Source organism: Hermetia illucens, chromosome 3 (genome assembly GCF_905115235.1).
Source record: "Hermetia illucens chromosome 3, iHerIll2.2.curated.20191125, whole genome shotgun sequence".
Taxonomy (NCBI): domain Eukaryota; kingdom Metazoa; phylum Arthropoda; class Insecta; order Diptera; family Stratiomyidae; genus Hermetia; species Hermetia illucens.
In genome coordinates, this window is record NC_051851.1 from 68,048,367 (window position 1) to 68,061,821 (window position 13,455).

A 13,455-nucleotide genomic window follows, 5' to 3' on the forward strand; every position below is an offset into this window, starting at 1 on the left:
AATAGATCTAAAGCGTTTAAATTTGAACAGTCAATAAGTAACAGCTTCAGTGAATTTTCTGAGATTGTTCATAAAGGCAACTTTGATATAAACATATGGTCACCTGAGACCTGGCTTAAACCAGGGTAAGTAAATTTATTCAAACAAATATAAAATTTATGGATGTTTTACACACTGGAAAACTAAATCAGTTGAAAATGTTATTATTGAGACCCTTTATGATAAAGGGTAAGTTTGCTATGGCATCTCTTTCAGGTCCGTTGGAAAAAAACAATAATTTCAAATACTACCTACATTTGTTAAATTATATAAATTGCTGCTTATGTAATCACTATCAATGTTAATGCTATCCATCGATTTTAGATCTCATATCCTCAATGATCTTTCATCTAACCATCTACCAATTTCTTTCTATATTAGTCATCAATCCAAGAAAATTTTTAACCCTTCATAGAACTATCCTCACGCGGACTGGATTCGCTACAAAACTTCGTTAAATGAGGCGATTGATGCAGAAAGTACTGACTACGCAGGTAAACAAAACCAGACATTCACAATTTGTCCTTGATAATCGTCAATGAGATTTGAAGCGCGACCTTCCGTACGATAGTCTAGTGCTTTAACTGCTGACCTATCCGAACACAGCTTCGATATACTGCCCACGTCTTTGATATTCTATTCAATAATACAAGACGAATGCTATGACCAGCCCGATTGAGAACCTTGATCTTGTTAACGCTCATATTCAGTCCAAATCTGCCTGACTTCTTTTACACATCCTTAGTCAAATGTAACCCTGGTGGTCTCCACTTTCGACATGATGAGATTCTACCTTGATGCTGAGCTATTAGCTTCCCCAGAATCCCCATCCATAGTAGAGCACCCCAGGAATATCTTCGCGAAAACAGTAAGCACGTCAATATCTATTTGTCGTGCTCAAGCCGTGTGCCCTTTTGAGAATTTACGAATGAGGGAAGTAACAACTCTGTAGCGACCCACGGTAATGGGACTCCAGCACACCGTGCTTAGCTATCGAAAGAGCTCTCAACTCTTTGGATTCATCGATCCACCTACACGGTTCCGCGATCAACCAGATTTTGTAACATCCCTGGGACATAGCCGATAACCTCATTCGTACCAGAGACAAAGGCACTTTCGATGGCGGCCCAACTGCGCAGAAAAAATTACCACTGATGGAAAAAAGTTGGAATGCGAGCCCCGAGCTTCCGATTTCTGAATTTTTATTCTTAGTGGTTAATAGTAGTCATCCTTCTATAAATAATAAAATAACTTTGATCTTCGACTGTTGTATATGAGCTACCTCAATTACCGCCCCGACATTCAAATCTATTAGCCATAGATAATATTTCACTATCACATCTCCTCAACTTAAAAGTTCCAGGCTGAAGGGAGAGAAAACGCCATTAAGAAAGCCTTTGCTAAGTAGTTAATTGAGCTCAAGAAAAAATAATTCAAGTCGTGAAAAACACTGGAGGTGTTGAATATCATAGAAGCAGTATGGAAAATTTCTAAGACAAACGGTATAGAGCAATTACATATTGAATTGCCTTCTGAGATTACAAATGCTCTATTTTACATATAAGAATTGATGATGACTTTAGCAGAAATGATCAACTAACCCAGATAATCGAATCTCATTAGATTGCAGATTAGTCGATGTAATGAGAGCAGAAAGCCAAAAGCCAAAACTTGGTCGCGCACTATGAACCCGTAGTGTGCAGTATTTGATAATTATCTTTTTTCTTCTCTTAAATGTGCAATTTTTTTCTACTGCTCCATGCCAATGTGAAGAGAAACACTTTCTATTCACATTTTTATATGAATACTACACTTTGAATGCAGCGAATTATTTTTTCAACAATGTTGCATGGAAATTCATATGGAAGTTACAAAAGGTCAATTACCCATGGTAATATGTACTTACGTTTTCTTTGCACTGAATAAAAGAAATTACAAATTGGAACTGTAGGCTAGTCAATTAAAGAGTGGCACAGTGTACAAAAAATACTTTTTGATCTAGAACTTCCTTAAAGACCAAGTAAATGTCAAGTAAAACTAAATGAAATAAATTCGTTCAACCTAGATAAACAATTTGGAAATCATCGAGCTAACGTTAATAAGCAACTGTTCAAAATTAGTCCATCAGGAAACATTCTGACCAATCAATTTTGTAAAACATAAAACAATAACTGCTCCAGAAATTAATGTTTGCAATGGCATAAATATTTAAAAAGCGATCATGGCCTCAAAATAAATGTACACAAGCGAACACTAAATATGCAGGGATTGAATAACTAAGCAAATTTTCATAGGTAGAATCCAAACAAAGCTGATTATTGAAAAGCACTCAAAACAAAAAAGAAACTCTTTTTAGGTTAAACGATTGTTTATGCGTTTATTTTCAATGAATATGCTGATAAGGTAAATTAACTGCAATGACGCTTTCCGAGTGCGAAAACGTTAATTTTTAATTAGTAAACAAATAGTTTCATTGTGCAATTAGGAATTGTCACCTAGTTACAACTCAATCACCTAGCAGCGCCCCACAGCTCTAGTTCACGTTTATTCAAAACAATGACCTCGAGGTGGATACAGGCCGAACTAACCAGCAACAAAGGTCAATTACTTGTATTGATTTGTAACACTTGGGGAAATTCTTACCGCAAGGTATGATTTGAACTTGTGCGTAACAATATCCCTACTACATTTGCAAACAATGAGAAAATTATATCGATACTAAACCGTTCTTAATAGCGAACAAAATATTTTAATATGACCAATCCAAAAAATCATTACAATAATTCATTGCATAGTTTCCGTCATGCAAGGCAATTTATTAAAATATTTCAAAGACTGAATAATTTAAATTATGTATGAACAATGAAAAAAATGTTCGCGAACATTTCTGTCACGCAACTTTAAAAAGCGAATTATCTGTCAGTATAATTTTCTGGGAGCATTTCAAGTTGAAAGAAAACGAAATGTGGTTACTACTTAAGTACACTTGAAGGGAACGCATGATAACCATTTTTTACTGCCAAATAAATGGAAATGAATTCTTCCCAATTCACGTAAATTTCTGTAAATTTGAATTTTGAAATGAGGCAGGGTAAGAGTGATATTATTATTATCACAGTCGACACTTAGGATTGATTAAATTTTATCCGTTTTTAAGGTTTTGTGAAAAACAAAATATTATTAAAATGGATTTACTACTCATCAAATCTGCTAAAATGGCAATGTGCTAATGCAAAGATTAAGTAAATCAAAAAGTTCAGAATAATGTGAATTCAATTCGGATTATTTTAGGCCTGGACAAACGCGGTTTTTACTCGGATATAATCTCCACCATGCCATGTTTGGCATTATATATACATATATATATATATATATATATAATCGAAGAAGTGATTACCATTGGTAGTCACTTTCAGTCAAGATGCTCTCAGGGTTGAGGTGAGGCAGCGTCTTATGAGTTCAGTCATCTTTCTATAGAAATTTAAGTGCTAGGCAATTTCGAAATATGAATACGACAAAATTAATTGCAACTATACTTCCAATAGTTGAGGTCTACAGATCAACATCATCCTGTGTTCGTCGAAAAACGAACATAGCACTATCAGACGTTGTTTCCAATAAATGATCAATCCTTTCGTATAACCAGTGGCGATACTTTCCTCCTTCAGATAAAATATTCATGCCATGTAAACCCAGAAAACAAAAACATCAAGCAACGTTCTGGATTAATTCATTTTATTGACGCTGGATAAATCTTTACCAACTCAACTATTATTAACAGGAGAGATGCATGTTCTATAGAACGATTATCACTTGATTAAAATCCATTCAGCGAGAGTTCAGTTTCGAGTAGTTCTCTCATTGATGGGTAAAGCAAATAAGAATAGACTTGAAGGATCCAAAACTAAACTAAAATCTTAGATTGGATATTCTGCCCAGTTGATAATGACGTTTTGCATTTCCGGTAGGTCAACAAAAAAAACAGAAACACTTTAGCATTTCCGAGTAGTTAGTAGCAAAACATCATTGAAAATATTCTTGGAATTCTATTAAACTTCAAAAGTAATTTCGCAGCGTTTAGTTGAAGTGGCTATGTATGCCAGATGTGCTGGATTTAGAAGCCTAGCGATGGCTAAAATGGCCATGTGCAAAGACTATGGTCAATTATGTTACGGCGGCCGACGTGTAGCCAAACATTCAATAGGTTTCACAACGGTGAGTCAACTCAGGTTCCAACGAAATTTGTGTGTGGTTCGCCAGATATGGCATCAGGCTCTCAACTCTGTTCCCGGTTAGCTTGACTTCATATTCTGCTTTGGATTCAACTCCTTATTCAAATGAAGCAAGTATTCCATCGTCTTATTCCCAACCCACCTGGAAGAAACGAGCTCCCTTCTCCTTTCCTTCGATGAAATACCATTAAAGCCTGACGTTTTTGTGTTCCGTTTTGGTCTGATGAGGGATTGGCTTTCAGGAGCCTCAGGATATACGGACCTTTGCACTATAGCTATCCCAACTGTTACGAAGTGTCCTTCCTTACCTTTAAGTGAAATGGTAATGATTTTTTCAATCACTTCAGAACTCTTACATTCCTTTCTCTTCGCCCGGAAGGAGGATCATATGAATTTGAACTATTGATGGGAAATGCTAGTTTAAACTGAAAATTAAGCTGTCAAATTAAAATCTTGAAGAGTTAATTTGATTAATTTAATAAACGATATTTTTTATTAATAATTTGTATTAGTAAAACTGCAAATTGAGTGTACAGTTAGTTATTCATCAATGACTCAAATGATTAGATGAAGCAACCAAAAAAAAATATCATTTTAAGAAGAATAAAAGTGAAAAATTGTGACATTACAAAACGTTTGAAGTCCATCCTTCATCAGGAGGGCAATTACTGAAAGAATATCATTATACTGGACATATGGACTACCTCAGGGTCTTAACTCCAAGGATGAGACATATTTAAAACGTTATTATGGATCGATCCATTTCTGTATCAAAATAAACTCTTGGACACTTTCAATCAGCGACACTAAAACAATTCATAGAAGGCTAAACCGCATGAGGTGCAAATCTTAAAGACATGCCAATAAGCGGCTATTAACCCAGAAAATGCGATATGCCCGACGATATTGGATTATAAACCATTAATTTTGGACATTGGGTGAATGGAGGAAGGTTAGGCGTAGCAGCAAGCAACACTTTTCTGGTAGATGTGCTCAAAACACTGTCAAACATCCGCTGTATGTTATGATCAGAGGAGCGGCTCCTGTAGATGCCGAAAAAACATTAATAACAGAAGAAGTTATACTAACTATCGGGGCGCCTAGGTATGTTTTCTCAAGACGACTCTGGGCCTTGACTTCGAGCAAAATGTGTAACTTGCCCTTGATCGTAATACAAAAAACTTCGTTTTCTAATCAAAGAAAACTGTTTTTCCCATTTTACTTCAAAACATTTTAAAGATGAACTGGAAATAAAAACCTCAGAGTGACCTTCACATAGTCCTGAACTTAATCCTAGTGAAAATGTGTGGTCAACTATTAAGCGAAAAGTCTAGCAAAAAGACTCCAGCACGTTTTTTAATTTGAAAAAAGTTTGTAACTTGCAGTGTGCAGCGTCATTTAAAGACGTTACATCAAGCTTTCGTTGGATTTGTATGTGTTAATGCCAAAAGGATTAAGGAATTTATAAAAAAACAAGTAAGGTTACATAGAAAAATAGCCCGAATTACAGGCTCCGTACGAACTAAACTAGCTAAAATATCCAACTGTAATTTCTGATAATAATTCATTTTAAAGTTATAAAAACACAAAAGGTAATAAAAGTTGTATAATTTGCATTTCCTCATCTCTGAAAAATTTTCCGTAAAATAGGTAAAAATGCCACAACTAACTCCTCAATACTAACAAAAGACAATATACTTCTAAAACGAAATTTGATAGAATTTTTGAGTTATTCATAATTAGTGAATATTAAATGAAACATACCAACTCGTTGAATTTAAAATATCGATTAGTATTGTTGTCGGAAGCGGTAGGTTTTTTCCGTAACAGCAACCTATAGTTTCTTATTTGCTTAAATTTGTACTTTTCCTGAACTATACATAATTTTTCATGTAAATGTTACATTTAGGAATTTCAAATTTAAATGAAAAAGAAATGTTTTTTTTTCACTTTATCACCCTCTCTTCTATTTCCAGTACCATTTGGACTCACCTTTGCAAACAATCACCTGCATGCAGCATGACCAGAGTTAGGGCCGGAATCCCTTAGGAGGCATCTTATCGAAACATGAAGCAGAAAAAGAATTACTTGAGAATGTGATTCGTCGTCGATTTTTCCGCCTCGGCAGAAGTACATCGATCCCGTGTTTTCTGGCTCCACAGGCATAGACAACCTATTTTTTCTTTCATTTTAACTTCGTGTTCATTGTCATAACTTTTTTCTTGTGCAATCCCATCGCACCATCAATTAAGATACGTAAAATTTTATACATAAAGTAAGGGGAACTGAACTGCTCAAAAATAACCCCCCTATATTCTGAAGCCTGGCTAGTATAGAGACCCAGGCCGAGGGACATATCTAAATGTATTTGAAAGACAGAAATTGTATTTGCAATTCAAGTTGATGAATAATATCTTTTTAGCTTGCACCTAGTCTCATATCCGTTATGCCGCTAATTACGGAACAGGCGAAATTATTGTAATTTTTGCAACAATAACGGTTTTTTTATTGGAATAATTCATAAAAAAGCTAAAATAATTTCTCATTTATTTTACATCGGCATTTGCTCTTTCAATTTTAAGTATTGATTGGTTCCATTTTTAATGGCTAATATTTTATTACGTTTATCTCTCCTATATGGAATATAAGTGTCCGGATAGCTGAGTGGTTAGAGCACAAGGCTGTCGTACGGAAGGTCGCGGTTCAAATTTCGCTGGCGGCAGTGGGATTTGTATCGTGATCTGGCGTCGGATACCAGTCGACTCAGCTGTGAATGAGTACCTGAGTCAAATCAGGGTAATAATCTCGGGCGAGCGCAATGTTGACCACATTGCCTCCTACAGTCTACCTTAGGGTACCGTTACGGTTTGCAAGTGCTCTAACACACTTCAAGGCCCTGATCCAATATGGATTGTTGTGCCAACGATTATTATTATTATTATTATGTGGAATATAAAACATTTCCAAATAATCAATAAAAAACTACGCGGAATGCTTTCTTCACAAATCTAATCAACGCAGGCAAACTGGCGGACAAATCGCCCTCATCAGAACTACATTGAACCTTTATTTAGGTATAAATGGAATAAGTCTCATCTCACTACTTTCGCTACAACAAGAACAGGCTCAAAACATCCTCCAACTTAGGCGATTATAAAACCCAACCCGAACTCTATATAAAATCTTTCATGCCTTCGCACATAGCCGCCAATCAGTTATTAAAACCCAGCCAATAATTTTCATTAATGTCCACAGTTTTCTCGAAAAATGTTTGATATTGGAATTTCTAGAAAGTTCATGATAAAGAATTAATGGAAACAACGCAGTGGAAAAATATGACCTGATGTTTACATGAGACGTATTCAAAAAGAGTTGTTTATGATGCTATTTTACTGTTCATTGATAATGACAATAAAACGCAATCTGCCCTAAGAGTTTTAGCTGCTATAAACAATAAACTGGCTTGAACCTCACATTCAACTCCAGATGATATCGGCGTGGGAGTAAAAAATGTTCGAAACCACATGCAAATGAGTGCCAATGACTTTGATTATACAAAGTTTCAATTTTCCAAAATGTTTGTAAATCAACATAAAAACTGTTTTTACAGCAACCATGACACGTGTTTACTCGAGTTATTCGCCACCAAGGAAACAATTGCAAATGAAAAAAATCCTGATCATTTTAATATAAATGAATGAATATCGTATCGACATAAGTGCGAATTATATTTAAATGAAATCCGTCATAAGCTCAAACCTAAACCAGGTCGAGGTGAATTTTTTGTTGAGGATGCTGGAAGCCCTGGTTCATCCTGTCCGTCATCAAATGGGTACTCAGGACTCCCAGCATGCTCAACAGAAAATGTACTTTGGCCTAGTTTAAGTCTGAACTTACGATGGATTCCAATTCAATATAATTGGCCCTCATGTCGTGTATGCGACTATATATAAATGGAGCGATTACCACCTGCCGCTACTTTCGATCAAGCTGCTCCCAGGGCAGAGGTGAGGCAGCGTCTGATGAGTTGCCTCTACTCTGGACGAAACCGTCAGTCAACTTTAACAGTAAATTTTTTTTGATTCTCGCGAAAAATTCGTCTTAGTGTAGATAATGCAGAAGAATACAAAAAAAACGTACTTATAATCTCCGCAACTATTCATATGAAATAAAATAAAATGAATAATTAGCATATTTGACAAATGACATGCATTTCATTTGCAAGATGTTTAAATACACAAGGAGAATTAATACGAAAAAAAGAAACAAGAATATAAATTTGTTTACTGTTTTACAAAATGCAATATGGCAAAAGATACTTCCCAAACGAAATCCATAATAGAACCCACACTAAAAATGTAGCATTGATATCCGTAATAAAACCAGCTCTGGACATTTTTAGATACTAGAAAATATCTTGGCTTTGACATTATCAACAATGTTGTTTGAAATAAAAAAACATATCAAATAATAAATCGAAAACAATAATAATGGAGGAGTTTCTATTTTTAAAAAGAAATTTGCATAAAACACAAGGATACTTTGCATTAAAATTTCCTTAATCTACTCCAATATAGCAATTTAACATTGAAATAGACTCTATTCTATTGAGGAAAGACAATTAGAACAACTAGTCAAATCTACGGAGAAATTCATTCAGATTACACCAAAGGTCAATTATTAAAGGGTGCTGGGCAAGAAGAATGACTTTATTAAAGGAGAAGCATACTGAAGACAACTTCTATGTGGAAAATTGCAACATTGCTGACTCACATTTATTATCGATATTGGATCCCCTACTTCGAAGACTAGGCAATGACTCAAGGACATCATACTTTTGACAGTTTTGACTAACAAAAGTACTATGTGACAGCATGAAATCAATTCGTCAGTTATCTTACTTATAATGTAGTTATAGGATACTGTACAGGCACCAATTCATACACTAAAAGCAAATGTTTCTTCAACAGACCTATCTGCCCCCATCCATATAGACCCGTATTCAAAATTTGATCGAATGGAAAGAGAAACCAAAAGTGCATAGAACGCCTTTTATCTCTCTCCGAGAATTCCTGATGCAATATGGCATCGGATAACCCAAAATTAAGGCAAGAAAACTCTGCTAATCATAATCCAATATTTCTGCTCAAAAAGGGGAAATGCTTGACTTTGTTACGAGATAATTAATAACGGCTATCAATCAATCTGGAAACTCACAAAACACCACATTTTATTTGATCTAACTACGCCCATCATTGTTCAGTCTTACTTATGAAATCATAAAAAAAGTCGCGGTCAATAAAATTCCAACATAAAAAAATCATATCAACTATACACATAAACAACTTTTTTATAACAAACCGGAATCAAGAGAAAATATTCGTGCGATTATTTAAATATTGCGGTCCAATTCCAAATATTTCAGACAAAGTCAGATACATTTTTTTCATTGAAATAATGGTAAATTGGAATGAATATATGCAATAAGAGAAAAGAACAAAACTGAGTATGTCGCGGATTGTAGGCCCCCTTCCAATTTGATTTTCATTTTTATTAATGACATGAACGAGAGTATGGTTAGAAAATTGTGGAAACCATGGTCATAACAAATAATCTTCCACATTTCTTACTTGCCGCCAGTATTGTATTTTCCCTCAGAAAACGATAAGGACGTTCATATTGTAGTCTTCATCCACATGAAAAGAATAATGCGATATTGACAGACAAAAATCGGGCAATAAGTACCGGTCGTTTTCGTTTTTACGGAATTCTCGGGGCCAGTTTTTTATTCGTTCCCAACTTCTGAAAAACTTAAGCAATTTAAGGGGGAAGACCACATTAGGAGGCTGATTATCAGGCGTTTACTATAATCCTTAAGGGCAATATCTATGGTAGAAAAAGAAGACGAGGCAGACCCTGCCTAAGATGGAGCGATGGCGTAGGTCACGACGCCAGACAGCTTTTAGGGATATCGAATTGGTGGAGGGATATCGAAGTGGTGGACCGCGCCGCAAAACCGGGATGTCTGAAGATCCTTATTAAGGCAGGCCTAGACCGGATACCGGTTTTTGCGCCGTTGATGATGATGACTATAATCTTTTTAAGTGAGAAAAATAATTTGAATTCTATCTCATGTTGACATTATTTTATTTATTGTATATTTTGAATTACATTTATAAATGTTTTCAACCAATTTTTCCATTCGTTGTTTGCGGGAAATGTAGGGGTAGCAAAAGTGTTGCTTCATAAAATTGAAGATGCTTGAGTTGTTTCGATTTTCACATTTTTTTCAGGTAAAATGTTGTTCTTTTTAATTTCATAAAGAAACACATTAACTGTGCATAACTTTCTAAGCTAGCATTATCACAAATAAAAAACTGCTTGAAAAAAATGCGTTTAAAACTAAAAAGTTAATATGGGGTGCTCACCCATTCTAGCACCATATAATAATCCTTTTTTTCCCATAGACATTATATTAAATTTCCAATTGTTTTTTCCTTGCCTTGTGTCGTATTGTGTTTGATAAGTAAGTAGTTACCTGAGCAGACGATCCACTCTACCTGATGGATGCCTGAATCCTGACCCAATAGCGATTGGTCGATTGATTTGAAATTTTAGCAATCAACAATTTACAATTGAAATCAGTTAGAATGAATAAGTTTAGTTGATTAGAGCTATGATTTGCATTAGCTGGCCGCTACGGCTAGATGTGTACTTCTACGAAGCTACACTGAAAATACTTTAATCATAAAGGGATGACTATGCACTCTCCGCTCTCGAAGCAAATTTTAAAACATTAGTTTCATAAACTAGAGAACGCAGGAGATTGTAACGTCGGGGAAAAATAACTCTTATGAGGCAGTAGAACAGACCCTTGAGGCTTCCATAGGTACAACATTAAAATCATACTTACAGATTTCAACAGACAAGTACGGACGAACTGCAAATTATCCAACCAGCAGAGCCACACGGAATGATTGTGTGAAATAAATGAGTAGCTTCGGATGGAACAACTTTTTAACCAAACTGACAACGTATTAGTAAAATGCCACCAACTTTCAGCATTGAAACCTTTTACGACTATATTTGGTGAAAAAAATTTTTACACCCCCCTTTTACAATAATGGGGACCCCCCCCCCTAAATCTCAATGTAGGAGGATATCGCTCACTGCATGTCTGGAGGTCCACAGTTCCCACCTTCTCACCAAATTTCGTGTCAATCGGTATAGCCGTTTCTGAAAAAAGCACCTGTGACCGACAGACGGACGGACAGACAGACATTGAACCGATTTTAATAAGGTTTTGTTTTACAAACTAAACCTTAAAAAGAAAGACTCGGACCACTGTCTAGTCCATATTGCGGGATTTGGATTGAATAACAACTACGGCTACAGCCGTTTCAAAAAAATCTAAACGTCTGGTTCAATGATGACATTCATCATCTATCACACGCGTAAAGGTGATACCACCCAGTGCAGCAATTATAGAGGTGTTGAGTACCTTGAGTAGTATCTATAGGATATTCTTCGCAACCTGCTTAGGCCCAATAGCTCAATACGCCCGGAACATCGCCGGTCCATATCAAAGGGGTTTCCATCAAGCAAATCAACAACCAATCAGATTTTCTCGCTGCGACAGTGGCAGTAAAAGTGGAATGTAAAAATCAGTTGCGCCATCCCTTCATCGACTTTGAATCCGCTGCTATCAACGTAAAACTTTATATGGTTATGAGAAAATTTAATATCTCGAACCTTTCCGATGTGTGAGGCCAAAAAAGCAGCATAATCACTCTCGATGTTCTTCCCTATCAATGATGGCATAAGAAAAAGGGATTCTCTGTCGCGTATTCTTATCAATCTAGCCCAATTGTGAATCGGAGTGATGAGTTCTGCTGCCATGTGATGTTTTACCTTGGTTGGTTATTACTAAGAAGAGCTAATCCCTCTGTTGTCGCCGAAAAAATATTTATTTATCAGAATGTTAGAAATTGAAATGAAGAAAAGGGTCCTTCAGGAATCTTAAGTGAATGCCGAAAGAACTACCCTGTTCAAATCCATCTAACTGCTGGCCTATGTTGACAACGTTGACATAATGGAAAGAACAACCCAAGATGTACATTGAGCGGATCTTGTACTATACATTAGTTGCATTCCATCGTACTGGTCAATTAAAAACAATGAAAATGAGAGACTGGCGTACGTAACTGCTAAAGATATCGAATTAATGGATCTCGCATAGAACAGAAATGTTTGATGTTCCCATACTAAGCCGGATCTAGATCGGAGACCAGTTGGTGCGCCGTTGATGATTTAGTAGATCCCAAAAAGGTCAATTTTGAAGAAAATGTTTGTTGCATAAAAGTTTCATTCTAGCCTAAAACACTAATTGGTTAAAGGACCTTTAAAATATTTTTATGCACGTTTTCCACTCGTACACAGTTAAAATTCAAAATATTCCTTGATAGGAACTGAGCGTCTCCAAACTTCAACTCTGAATTTCATATGAGCACACTTTATATGATGATGACCTCATACATGGTTTAGAGTACAATAAATCCACGTGAAAGGCAAAACCTTGTTAATAGTACTTGGATTGCCTTCAAACTTTTACAAATATGCCTTACATTGTCTTTTATACCAATTCCAAATTTTTGTTCTTTTAAACTGAACTTAAGGGGGAGTTCGGACAAATTTCTAAAATTTAGTAATATGCTATTATTAACTTTATTTGAGCAGATATCGTAAAGGAGTATATTTTGAAGCCTAGACTCTATATAGACTTTTCGGTTGGATAAGTTCTGAGAATGAAACATGCTTTTTGTGGCACACATATTGAGTCCCCACTCCCTTGCGTATCATCCAATCCAAATTTGATACCTCACATAGAGAATTTTCAAATTTTTGTTAAGGATCACCATCAACAACCGATATTCGGTCAAAGTTTGCTTTAGGAAGAAACTCCAGATATCCGAGTTTTAAACCGAAGTCCAGCAATTCAATAGCCCTAAAAGCTGTCTAGTGCTTTTCGAGCTGGATCATCCGGACCAATATGGATTAAGTGATCTTCCCATCTCAACCTATTGAGTTGCATCTTATCCACTAATAAGCAGAGCATATCCCTAATAAACTTTATCGTTATATACAATACGGAATCGTCCATCTTCCTGTAGGTTACCAAAAATTG

At 35.7% G+C, this 13,455-nt stretch overlaps 1 protein-coding gene across 1 annotated transcript in view; it reads right to left on the reverse strand.

Moving 5' to 3' along the window:
- LOC119652966 (elongation of very long chain fatty acids protein) overlaps nucleotides 1-13,455 on the reverse strand; it is an 83,287-nt gene that overhangs the window by 66,087 nt on the left and 3,745 nt on the right. The window lies entirely within an intron of this gene.